This window comes from Hippocampus bargibanti, linkage group LG16 (assembly GCF_051943395.1).
Source record: "Hippocampus bargibanti isolate YZ-2025 linkage group LG16, ASM5194339v1, whole genome shotgun sequence".
Lineage (NCBI taxonomy): Eukaryota > Metazoa > Chordata > Actinopteri > Syngnathiformes > Syngnathidae > Hippocampus > Hippocampus bargibanti.
In genome coordinates, this window is record NC_142749.1 from 2,991,545 (window position 1) to 3,004,664 (window position 13,120).

The window sequence follows — 13,120 nt, forward strand, 5'->3', positions numbered from 1 at the left end:
TAAGATTACCACTAGGTTTCGAACTCCATATTAAACAGTGAGATTGTAAGTGGTGACTTGTTGTGGATGCAGAGGCAAGAATTGTCCGCCCTCACCGGGGTAGAAGCTTGACAATTACCACAATAAGGCATTGATCACCACCTCACTAAGAACATCCCCAACTATTAGGACTCCCTGGGAGCACCCATCATAGTTGGGACCAAATTGCCAAAATGGGAAAAGGGCAAAGTAAACAATGTAAAAAAGAAATAGACAACCTAGAATGTAAAGATTGGACAGTGGTAGAAAAACAAGATCCAGAAGCACTAAAACCGTAACCGTATTGGATAAAAAGTATGATTTTAATGGCAAACTTTCGACGGCGGGAATAAAAGACTTACAGCAATAAATCAGATGTTACAAACCAAAATAACATTGCAGGAGTGCAAAAAAGATAATTGAAAGCGGATGTGTGAGAAGGTTGTTGCCAGCACTAGTGTTACTAGTATTACATGTTACTCGAGAAGGCTATTGCTAGCAGGAGGCATGTTACTCGCAAGCAGAGGAAAAATCTCAGGGGAAATGAAGTGAAAATACACAAGGACTGATCACCCTTGTGTCTGTTGTGTCTGTGTGTCTGTGTGTCGGTGCCTGTGTGTGTCTGTGTGTCGGTGCCTGTGTGTGCCTGTGTGAGCTTGACTGTCTGTGAGTGAAGCGCCAGCTGTTTTCGGCCGTGAGTGCGTCTGAGTGTGATTGGAATTGCGATAACGTGTCGTAATTCATGTAATATACAGTGGGATTCAAACAGCATACTTTTGTGGATGCAATATGCAAGTTCTCCTCACCCGATCGGGGGTTGAAGAAGGGGAAACCACAAATGTAAATTTGAATTGCTGTCCTACTGAACGAACCCAGTTATAGAGTCCGCCCTATGCGTTGAAGAACTGGACCAAATTCATAGAAGCAATAAAAGGGGAAAAGGAAAAAAGGTAGCGCGATGCGCGTTTCGAGCCATAGCTCTCAATTTAGGGGCGTCCCGAATGTATAAAAGTTGACAACACACTTGTTTCTGATGGACGAAGTGTTGGAATGTGGTCAGTCCTACTCGGACATTCAAAATCAAACTGCCTTCGATCTGAGGTACCGATGACGTTGATTAAAAGAGGTGAATAACCTTATTCTGAAAGAGATGTTGGCTGAATTAAAACTTTATTAAAATATAACGATTGGGCAAAGGGCAAATTTAGCATATTATGGTTGTAAGCAAGAGAAGTGCCGGAAGGCAAGAAAATTGCCAAAATTATTTTGACACGAACCGCATTTTCAAACAGAGAGAAATGCGGGTTGGGTCCGGAAAAGTCCCAAAGTATCGATTTTTAGATTTCAGAGGGTAACGTGAGTTAAAATTTACATTTTATATCAGGAAAGAGAGAGACAAAAAAATAAAGTGTAAAAACAACGATGTTTTGAAATTTGAATTAATTTGTTGCATTTGAAAATTGATGATGTGAAAACTGCCATTGAAATGTGTGATAAATGTCAACATCAGAAGATTGAGGGTTCAATTTGTTGGAAAAAAAACAAAAAAACAAAACAAAACATTGGTCGATATAGACCAGTGGTGTCAAACATACGGTGCGTGGGCCAGAATCGGCCCCCAAGTAGGTTGGATCAGGCCCGGGGGATAATTTAGAAGTGGGGAAAAAAAATAATAATAATAACTCCTGAGGCAGAAAAGGCCTTTTGTGATCTCAAACGAGCATTGGTCAACACTTCTACACTAGCTCTGCCTGACTATAATAAAACCTTTTACCAAATGGTCGATTGCAAAGGACATTTTATGACATCTGTCCTAAACCAAATGCATGGTAGTAAGTTACGTCCCGTAGCATACTATTCAACCAAATTAAACTATTATTTTTACCAAATTAACTGCTAAGAGTAGGCCAGACTTACAGGACACGCCTTTAACTGAAGGCTATACTTTGTTTGTGGACGGTTCATCACGAAAGGATGATCTGGGAAAGACAAGAACTGGTTATGCTGTAGTTACGTATGATCGAATTTTAAAAGTGAATGCTTTACCCCAACATTATTTTGCACAAGCAGCTGGAATTACTGTGTTTATTGAAGCTTGTAAATTGATGACGGATCAAAGTATTACCATCTATACAGATAGTCAATATGCGTTTGAAACTACACACACATTTGCTCAATATTGGAATAATAAAGGTATGGTTACGTCCGTTGGTAAACCTGTTACTCACGCGCACTTATTGATTGATTTATTGCAAGCCATTAAATTGCCCGCTATGTTAGCCATTTGCAAATGTGCAGCGCATACCTCCGGTACTGATGCTGTGTCTAAAAACAAATGCCTTTGTTGACAAAGTTGCTAAGCAAGCTGCTGCTGGCGCTGTTCGTATTTTCTTTATTTTTGATGATTTTTTTTTTTTTTTTACTTTAGATAGGGCCATTCTACGTGATATGCAACAATTTCCCAAACCTGAAACAGATATGTGGCTCCGGAAGGGAGCACGCTTAGATGATGATATATATTTTTGTCCAAAAATAAACCTATCTTACCAAAAAAATTGTATAAATGGGATGCATTATTGAGTCATGGGAAATCTCATGTCTCAACAGGTGGAATGGTGGTCTTAATATCAACTATTTATACAACATAGGGTTTTTATTCAAAAATTTTTTTGTAGAGCATGCTTAGTGTGTGCCAAATATAATGTACAAGTTAATTTACGTCCACAAATAGGTCAGTTTTTTTAAACCAAGTTACCCATTTCAACATATACACATGGATTTTATTGAATTGAATCAAAGTAAAGGTAAAACATTCTGTTTGGTAATCACAATTTCTCCGCTGTGAGACTAATAAAGGCATATCCAATTGAATTATTTCCAACAAAACATCCAGAAGCACTTACCGTGGCAAAAGTGTTATGTAAAGACATTATACCAAGATATGGTATTCCAGAAAAAATATACAGTGATAATGGGTCACATTTTGTTAACCAGATAATAGACAACATAGGCAGAGCATTTCATATTGATTTAAAACGACATTGTGGTTATCACCCACAGAGCGCAGGACTAGTAGAAAGAATGAATGGAACAATGAAAAAACAGATTAAAGAAATGCACGGAAGAAACAAGCAGACAATGGACTAAATGCCTAGACTTGTTTAAATTACACATTAACATAATTAGTATTAACGGGTTAACACCTTATGAAATTATGTTTGGGCGACCATACCAATTACCATATTTTAAAAATGAATGGGAAACAAATGAAGATAGTAATTTAGCAGATTACATGAGAAAGATGTTGCAAAATATCAACAAATTAGACAAACCAAATAATGATGAGCAAACAGAAAGACCAACTGGCAGAACCAGGAGATTGGGTGCTGATTAAAAGCATCAAGAAGAAGCATTGGTATTCACCAAACTGGGAAGTTCCTTACCAAGTACTCTTGACTACACCGACAGCCTTAAAAATAGCAGAACGAAACACTTGGATTCACTTAACTCATTGCGAAAAGTTTTAAAAATATGATCAAATTAACTGCTTTTATCGTGATTTTCAGTGTAGTATTTTTTATGTGCGTCATTACCATAGCATTGTGGTATTTATTGTAATAGAGATAAAAGACAATAAATAAAAGGGCTTGTTGGAAGGGTTCTCGGGTTTCCTACCGTCTTGCAAGGTAAAGTCCGACTACAAAGGGGGCTGCACTTTTAGTGTGTAGTCATCTCAAACCCGGTGAAGATTGTCCACAGCCTTGTGAGACTTTAGAGGGAACCAGGGGATACCCGAAAACATGGCCCAAGTTAAAATAAAATCAGGAGTAACGATAATATTAATAACAGCAATTGGACTGATTATCACAGTAACAGGTTTACTATTTCATGAACAGGTACAGTTACAACAACCTGACAAACGGTATTCTGATTTGAACATAAAACAAAACATCACAGATCCCGCCTGTGGCCAACACCAACATTTTAGTCTATTCCGAGTATGCATTCCACAAAATAAAACCACAGTAATCACCCTAACAGTTACTCAATTACGACACAGGGGAGTATACGCCACACCAGGTAGGAGTCTTTGGTACATGATTGACGATAGAAAAGGGGGTTGGGAAACACTAGTGGCAGATCCGCAGGGTTATGATTGGTCATCATATACTACAACCAAAAATGCTAAACATCAAAGGCCACTCATATCACTGATAGAGAAAAACAATGGCAGAACCTTAATTTTAACCGTAGATCTGAAGTCAGGACAGCTCTTAGACCCAGATCCGCCTCAAACTATTTCATATGTGTGGCTAGGATGCACCTGTTGTGAATTTTTGTTGTGCCAATGGAGAACAGGATATGATACATGTTACCCAATCCAGTTATGCCAGACTTCCACGAAAATCCTTTGCAATCTGAATACTGATTCCGCTTGAATTTCTGACTGACACAGATGTCTTTTTCCTTTTTTGCCAATTTCACAATTTCCGACTCGAATGTCGAGAAATTCCTCAAATATGCGATACTTCTAAACAATAATAATAATAAATAATCAAAACCAAATCAATCACAATAGGTTACATTGCCTTTCCAATTGTAACTATGAATTTTTTTCTGAACCGACAAATGTCATCACTGTACGCAAAAGACAGCCAGAAGATATTTTAAAATGTAACTAATTTTATAAACAATATTTTCAGTTTGATCAAGCCCAATTGCATCGTAATTCAACGTTGGCGTTTTTTTTCTCGCATTTTCCATAAAAGGTGGCCATCAAGCGGCCCACATCTACCAAAAAAAAATCATCAGCAGCGAATTGAATGAGTACAATTGCACCTAGTGTTTCGAAAAAAGAATTACAGCTGTCCAAACTACCAATTAAAAAGAAGAATCCAATTGACAAAATCAAATATTTGGTGCAATTAAGCACAATTTAACATTGAGATGGTTAGATGAGAAATATTCCTAAGGAATATTAGGAATAGTGAGGTGTGCTGTCGGTATGACTGAGGAATTCAAGGTGGAGGTGGGACTCCACCAGGGGTCAGCTCTGAGCCCCTTCTTGTTTGCTATGGTGATGGACAGGGTGACAATTGAAAACGGAGATTAAATTTGGTTTCCAAAGACATCAAGAAGAAAATTGCAGTGCGGATGCTCAAATTGTGATTCAGCAGCGTCTGTGCCGAGAAAATCACAGGATGCCAAGCCAGTACTGTTTCAAGTTAGAGTTCAGTGGTGGTCCATCAACTGACTTGTGCAATAGTCCGCCTTTTGTCAACAGTCCTTGTGAGCTGCAGTCTTGGAGAGTGTTCATTTGGGCACTTTGACTTTGACTTTAAGTAGTCCATTTCTGCAGTAAATCGTGAGTCAGCGTTCTCCAGTTCAGTGGATGATGTCTTTGTGAGGCCAGCAGCAAGCCTTTGAATTTGTGCAGTTCTTCACCCACGGATCAGATGGGTGTCGTCCTTGTGGAGATAGCTTGGTTTGACAGTTCTTTGTGGAGGAGTAGTAGCTTGTTGATCAGAGGATGTGTGGATGCAAGTGGCTTGTGCATCCCACAGTCACCACAAATTGAACAGCCAGCCTGGCACCAAATGACCTCTCTGCACATTACCACTTTTACACAATCCACATCCTCAGAGCATTTATGCCCTTGTGCTTTTGGTCAGATTTTCCCTAATTAGACTTTTGCATGTTTTACAAATTTCCTAATGTGTGATGCAATTAAAAATAGTTCTTATCTTGTCTTGGAAATTTCAAGATGGCGCCCCCCTGTGTGGCTGCATCCACAGCAGCTCTTTCCTTTTCTTGTCTACTTTTTCATATTCTTACTTTTCCGTTTTTGCTTTGTCTAATTTCGTTCCCTAAACCTACGGAGAGGAGATGGGCATCTTCTCTTTTGCTCATCGCCGTTATTTTTTACTTTTTCACCGCTCCTGCTAACGGGGAAACCACTCGCACTCGGAATCCCGTTGTTTACAGTCGAGACCAGCTACTAGCATGGCGAGCTAATAGCGGACTCGCGGCCGCCGCACCAGACATCCCCGACAAACTGAAAAGGAGGAAACGAGGATGTCGGGCCGGGAAAGATCGCCGCAAAAGAACGAGGAAATACCGACACGTTCTCCCGTCCGTCATCATGGGGAATGTGAGATCGCTCCCGAATAAAATGGACGAGCTGGCGGCGCTAACGCGGCATCAGAAGGAGTACCGGGAAGCCAGCTTGCTAGTCGTCACGGAGACATGGCTATCGGCAATCACTCCGGACGCCCACGCAGAGTTGGAGGGCTTCCAACTCGTACGAGCGGACAGAAATGAAGTCAGCGGTAAGCAGAAAGGAGGGGGGCACATCACGGTGAAGGAAAAACTCTGCACTCGCGACATCGAGCTGCTAGCCGTTAACCTCCGGCCGCTTTACCTGCCACGGGAATTCTCACACGTCATAGCCGTGACGACGTACATTCCCCCTACGGCAAATGGCGGCGCTGCCTCCGATGCCCTCATGACTGTTGTAAACAAGCTGCAAACCCAGTCCCCCATCATCATCTCAGGGTACTTCAATCACGTTTCCCTGAAATCCTCCCTCCCAACATTCACACAGTATGTAATTTGTGTCACCAGAGACTTTAACATATTGGACCTATTTTATCCCCCCTCCCCCTCTCGGAAGAGCAGACCACAATATGGTTTATCTCCAGCCTGTGTACAATCCCCTTGTCCAGAGGAAACCAGCCGTGACGCGCACAATCAGAAGATGGTCCACAGAAGCTGAAGAAGCTCTGCGGGACTGTTTTGACTCAACCAGGTGGGAGCTCTTTACTGAGATTCATGGGGAGGACATTGACTCACTCACCAACACCATCACAGACTACATAAACTTTTGTGAACAAAACACCGTACCCACCAGGACTGTGCGGTGTTTTGCCAACAACAAACCATGGATTAATCCCGGCATAAAAGTCCTCCTGAAGGAAAAGAAAAGGGCTTTTGTGTCGGGAACAGAGAGGAACTGAAGGCCGTGCAGATCCAACTGAGGAGAAAGATCAGAGAGGGGAAGAAGGTCTACAGGATGAAAATGGAGGAGCAGCTGCAAGCCAGCAATGTCGCTGGTGTCTGGAAGGGCCTGAAAAACATCTCAGGCCACAAAAGCCCAGTGACGTTGAACGAAAAAGACAAGGACTGGGCAGATGAACTCAACCGCTTTTTCAATCGGTTTGACAGGACGCCTGTGCCCCCGGCCAACCATCAACTCCATCTATAGCTGCACCTGCACCAACTCTCACTGCGGTCTTACCCTCCCTGCCCCCTCTCACGACCAGCTTTCCGCAACCAACAACTGACCTCCCAACCGTTGCCACACCCTCAGCCGCCACTCTGCCTCCTGGTTCCTGCCTGTCTGTCACAACTGCGCAGGTGAGGAACCAACTGAGGAGGATGCAGGTGAGGAAGGCAGAAGGTCTGGATGACATCAGTTCCACACTTGTAAATATGGGTTGTTGCAATATATCAAAATGCATTTCTTGATTCTGCACTATGTACAGTTTTTTTATGGAACGGTTTTGCACATTTACATTTGCACAGTATACAGTTGACATTTTTATTTTGTTATGCTTAGAATATCTTGTTTTCTATCCTTTCACCCCCACCCCAACCCCATCCCTTTTCAATTGCTGCTGTGGACTGCAAATTTCACCATTGTCGGATGAATAAAGGTATTCTGAATCTGATTCTGATTCATCTTAAAAATGTTTTAAGTCGTCCTGCAAATGGAATAATTCCTCAACCACCATCCTGGCTCTGTTTTTGAATTGTTGTGGCTCACATCATCTGCATATTAAGCATAAAAAGATGTCGTCATCATATTTTTCAAATCAACCTTGTACTCTTCAATTCAATTTCTCCACTGCGAGACCACTAAAGTTAAATCCAATCAAATCCAATTCGTTATCGCCATCAAATTCAATATACAGTAAAGTCTCGTTATATCGACATCGGTTATATCGATAGTACCGCTTATTACGATACTATTTTCATTTCCCTAGTCTTTTTATGTATAATTAGTACCGTTTAGTACGATACCCGGTTATTACAATAATCCGGTTATTACGGTGCCCCTGTTTATACATCGGTCGCGCCATTGGTTGACTTGGTCACGTGTTTTGGTCACGTGACACGCCATCGGTCGCGCCATTGGTCGACTTGGTCACGTGTCTTGGTTACGTGACACGCCATCAGTCGCGCCATTGGTCAACTTGGTCACGTGAGTTTGTTAAGTGCTCAGCACCCGTGTAGCACCATTTTCATTTTCAGACGCTAGCTCGTGTGTAGCAGACGAGATTGAAGTGTTTGTGTTAAAAGGTAAAAATGGGAAGCAGAAGAAGATTGATGACTTTTTTAAATTGTATACATAATATAGTAAGATGTAAGCGTTGCAGTTTCCCTGTTGTGTTATGTATGTAATGACTACCTTTTGGAATTGCTTCAGCTCCTGAAGTTTATCACAAAACAATCAACATGATATATGAGCACTTGGAAGGAGTTGATACCTCGATGGATGACATCATCATTTGGGGTGCCACCAGAGTTCAACATGACGAGAGACTGAAAGCTGTGCTAGAAGCAACAAGAAAAGCAAACATGAAGCTGAATAAAGAGAAATGTCAGCTAGGTACAACAGAATTGACATTTCTTGGAGATATCCTAAGCAGTGAAGGTATCAGACCAGACCCACGAAAAGTGTCTGCTATAGAAAACATGCCAAGGCCACAATGCAAAAAAAGATGTGCAACGGTTTAATGGGATGATCACTTTCACGGGAAAATTTATACCCAACCTGTCAGAAAAGATGGCCCCACTGAGACAACTAACTGAGAAGAAGATAGAATGGCAATGGAATCATGAGCATGAAAAGGCATGGAATGAACTGAGGAAGCTGCTCACAGAGGAACCAGTTCTGAAATTCTATGATCCAGAAAAACCAATCAAAATATCATCGGATGCATCACAGAGTGGGCTTGGTGCAGTACTTCTACAAAAACATGAAGGCTGGCAACCCGTAGCATATGCATCGCGTTCGATGACGGATCCGGAAACACGTTATGCACAAATTGAAAAAGAACTGCTCAGCATTACGTATGCCTGTGAGAGATTTCATCAATTTGTGTCAGGACAAGAAATCAGCGTGGAGACTGATCACAAGCCCTTAATAGCATTGTTTCAAAAGCCACTAAATGACTGTCCACTCCGTATACAGCGAATGATGATCAGGCTACAACGTCACTCACTGAAGGTCGCATACACCCCTGGAAAACTGATGTATACAGCTGACACTCTATCCAGGGCTGTTGACCCGAAGGAGCACTCGAAGGCTAAACTGGATGAAGAAGTCGAAGCTTACGTACACATGATCACCAGTGCATTGCCAATTGCAGATGCAAAGATGGAGATTATACGGATGGAAACAAACAAGGATGAGACACTGAAACAATTGAAACAAATCATCAAAAATGGATGGCCCGAAGTGAAACAAAATTGTTCACCAGACGCAGCAGAATATTGGAACTACAGGATGGAGTTATCTGTAGTGGATGACATCATATACAAAGGCAGTAAGATTGTCATTCCAAATGTAACGGAGTTGTGCACTTAGATTAATAAATTATGAAGGAAGTGACGCAACGGCGCTCAGTGTGGCACTATGTCCCGCCCATAGTTTCCAGAACAATCTCGAGGAGATTCAGGTTAATCACAAGATGAAACCCATGCGACTTCACCCATCCCTTCTGCCATACTGTGTTGCAGAAATAAAAGAAATAAAAAGACACATCCACGCGTCTCGTCTTCATTAATACGGCAGCATCGTGGAGATAAGACAGTCACTGTTGTGACACCCGTCACATTGGTGCCGTGACCCGGACCACAAGTGACTCTCCACTTCGGACCGGGACCGCGATGCTGCACAATGAAGACGCTGTGCAGTCCCATCACTCGGTGGACGGTGTGTCGACCCCCGTTTTGAAAATACATGTAGTGTGTTAATTGTCTGACCTGCTGTTTTGCAATTAGTGTGCTTTTTTTCATGTACGTGTTTTTGTGTGTTAAGGCTAAGAATGAGCTCCTTACATGTAACAAGTAGCACACCTTTGAATGAGTGTGTTGGTAGAGGTAGAGGCTTCCCAACCGTGTAACAGTTGTGTAGTGCAATCCAGAGTGGTGTAGGTTGCACAGAGGGGAATGGGCAGGTTCAAGCTGAGGCCACTTATGTTAGTGGGGACAGAGTTCCTTCCCAGACCCAGTGCAGTGCATCTACGACGAGCGCACAGACCACTGATACACCAGCAACAGATACCTTTCTCCAGTCTGTCACAGTTATGTAGTGCTATGCAGGGTGATGTAGTTTGTACAGAGGGGAATGGGCAGGTGCGAGCTGAGGCCACTTATGTTAGTGGGGACAGAGTTCCTTCCCAGACCCAGTGCAGTGCATCTCCGACGAGCACACAGACCCTGACACACCGGCGACAGATCCCTTACTTCAGTCACCTGACGTAGTTGGTCAGATGAGTGACAATAAGACAGCATTCTTGTACATCCTTGCCCGATAACCTTGTCTATTGTGCCTGTTGGTCTTTTTATTGTCTTCCGTGTGTATGTTGCCTCACTTCCGCATAATTTAAGGGGGGTGTATGTAACGGAGTTGTGCACTTAGATTATTAAATTATGAAGGAAGTGACGCAACGGCGCTCAGTGTGGCACTATGTCCCGCTCATAGTTTCCAGAACAATCTCGAGGAGATTCAGGTTAATCACAAGACGAAACCCATGCGACTTCACCCATCCCTTCTGCCATACTGTGTTGCAGAAATAAAAGAAATAAAAAGACACATCCACGCGTCTCGTCTTCATTAATACGGCAGCATCGTGGAGATGAAGACAGTCACTGTTGTGACACCCGTCACACAAAGACTTTGAGAAGTGAAATGCTCAAAAAGATCCATGGACATCTTGGAATTGAAAATTGCAAGAAAAAAGCACGACAACTGATGTTCTGGCCTAGAATGAATCAAGACATCACAGATCAAGTGTCGAGATGTACAATTTGCCTCAAATATCAAGCAAATCAACCGGCAGAACCACTACACCCACACCAAGCACCAGAAAGACCATACCAGAAGGTGGGTGCTGACCTGTTTTCGTGTCAAGGTAAAGATTATCTTTTGGTCACAGACTACTACTCCCTGTATCCAGAAGTTTGCAGACTGCAAGCTACAACAGCAGAAGCAGTGATAACATGCATGAAGGCCATATTTTCTCGAAATGGGATTGCAAACCAAGTGTTTTCTGATAACGGTCCATAATTCGCCAATGAGAAGTTCAGAAAATTTGCAAAGCAGTGGGACTTTAAACACATAACCTCAAGCCCACATTTTCCACAATCCAATGGCTTGGTGGAAAGTTCTGTCAAGACTGTGAAAAGGCTGATGTACAAGGCAACAGACAGTGGAACCGATTTCTACCAGAGCTTGCTGGTGTATCGCACAACGCCGCTCGAGTGTGGTATGTCCCCGGCCCAGGTACTCATGGGACGCGTGCTGAGATCCAACTTACCCATCCCGGAAAACCTGCTAAAGACAAAGGAAGGGGAGAAAGTGAGGGAGATCAAAGAACAACAGAAACAAAAACAAAAGTTCTACCATGACAGAGGAACACGGAACCTACCTGAACTACACACCGGTGACCAAGTACGGTACAAAGACAAAACAGACACATGGTCACAGAAAGGAACTGTTCTGCGTCAGGTCCAACCAAGGTCAGACAACATTCAGACAGAGGAAGGTGCTGTTTTAAGAAGAAACCGCCGAGACTGTAACAGAGACTGTTGTAACACCTCTAAATCCAGGACATGCTATCCAAAAATCCTCAAGGAAAGTGAAACCACCTGAGAGACTGATTGAAACCATTTAACATGTTTTTCTAAGTGATCATGGTGAAAAAAAATGTGAATGTTTCATGTGAATGTTTCATTTATTGTTGCAAAATTTAGAAATACTTTATTCAAGTTTAAGTTTGCTAATTACTGACATAATTAAATTCATTACATTTGTTAAAAGTAAAGAATTCAATTAAAAAGGGAGATGTAATGATATGAGCAAATCGTATTTGCATGTTCTACTAGTGATGCCTGGCTTTAGATCAAAGGAGCATGCGCGCTGCTGCAAGTGAGTCTGATGAGAGCCTACGAGAGCCACACATGTCAATTGCCTTCTCCCTCCAACCAACACAGCCGTCCTAATAAAGAACCTCAACTCTATCCAGAAGTTGTATCATTTACCGAACCCGCTTACACAAAGCAACACAATGTACATGCCCACTGTACTGTATATGAATGCAATCGTTTTTTGCAACAATGTTTCTTGTTTTGTCTGCTGAAGCGTGATGATTTTGAAAATTATTAACATTCCATACTGTGTATTAAAGGACAACCGATGTCACTTTTTATTCAAACGCAAAACACCAATAAAAATGACTTCACGCCAAGACGTCTTGCATTGCTTGTGAATGCAAACAATGACTTCAGATTCGGATAATATGCTTATATCGATATTTTTTCTGACTCCCGAGAATATCGATATAATGAGACTTTACTGTATATCGCAAGTTTCTGTTTGAGGTCAACATGAGCGTAATGATGATTTCACGATCATTAGTTTAATAAATCTATAAAGTTTTCTTTTATAAAGGAAGGTACATAGTTTCAAAAGAGTGAATTAATCATAATCATTTATTATCGAATCTACCAACACTTATCTTGCTGATTTCAATCCAATTTGAGATAAATATCCTTATTTTCTCAATTGAACCGTGATAGAGAAAAATGCAAAGTTCTCACTGCCCAAACACCATCCCCCGTTTTTTTTTTTTTTTTTTTTTGTGCTGACACACAGCGGCCCCAAACAGATCCCAGCGGTCATAAATAACTCTGGCTTCTCTAAAATGCAAATGGCCAAATCGCACTTGAGAACAATGTGGCACAATTTAAACGCCGCTAATTTTATAAATTCACTGTTTCGCTATTGTTTTTATATAATTTATATTTCATTCAT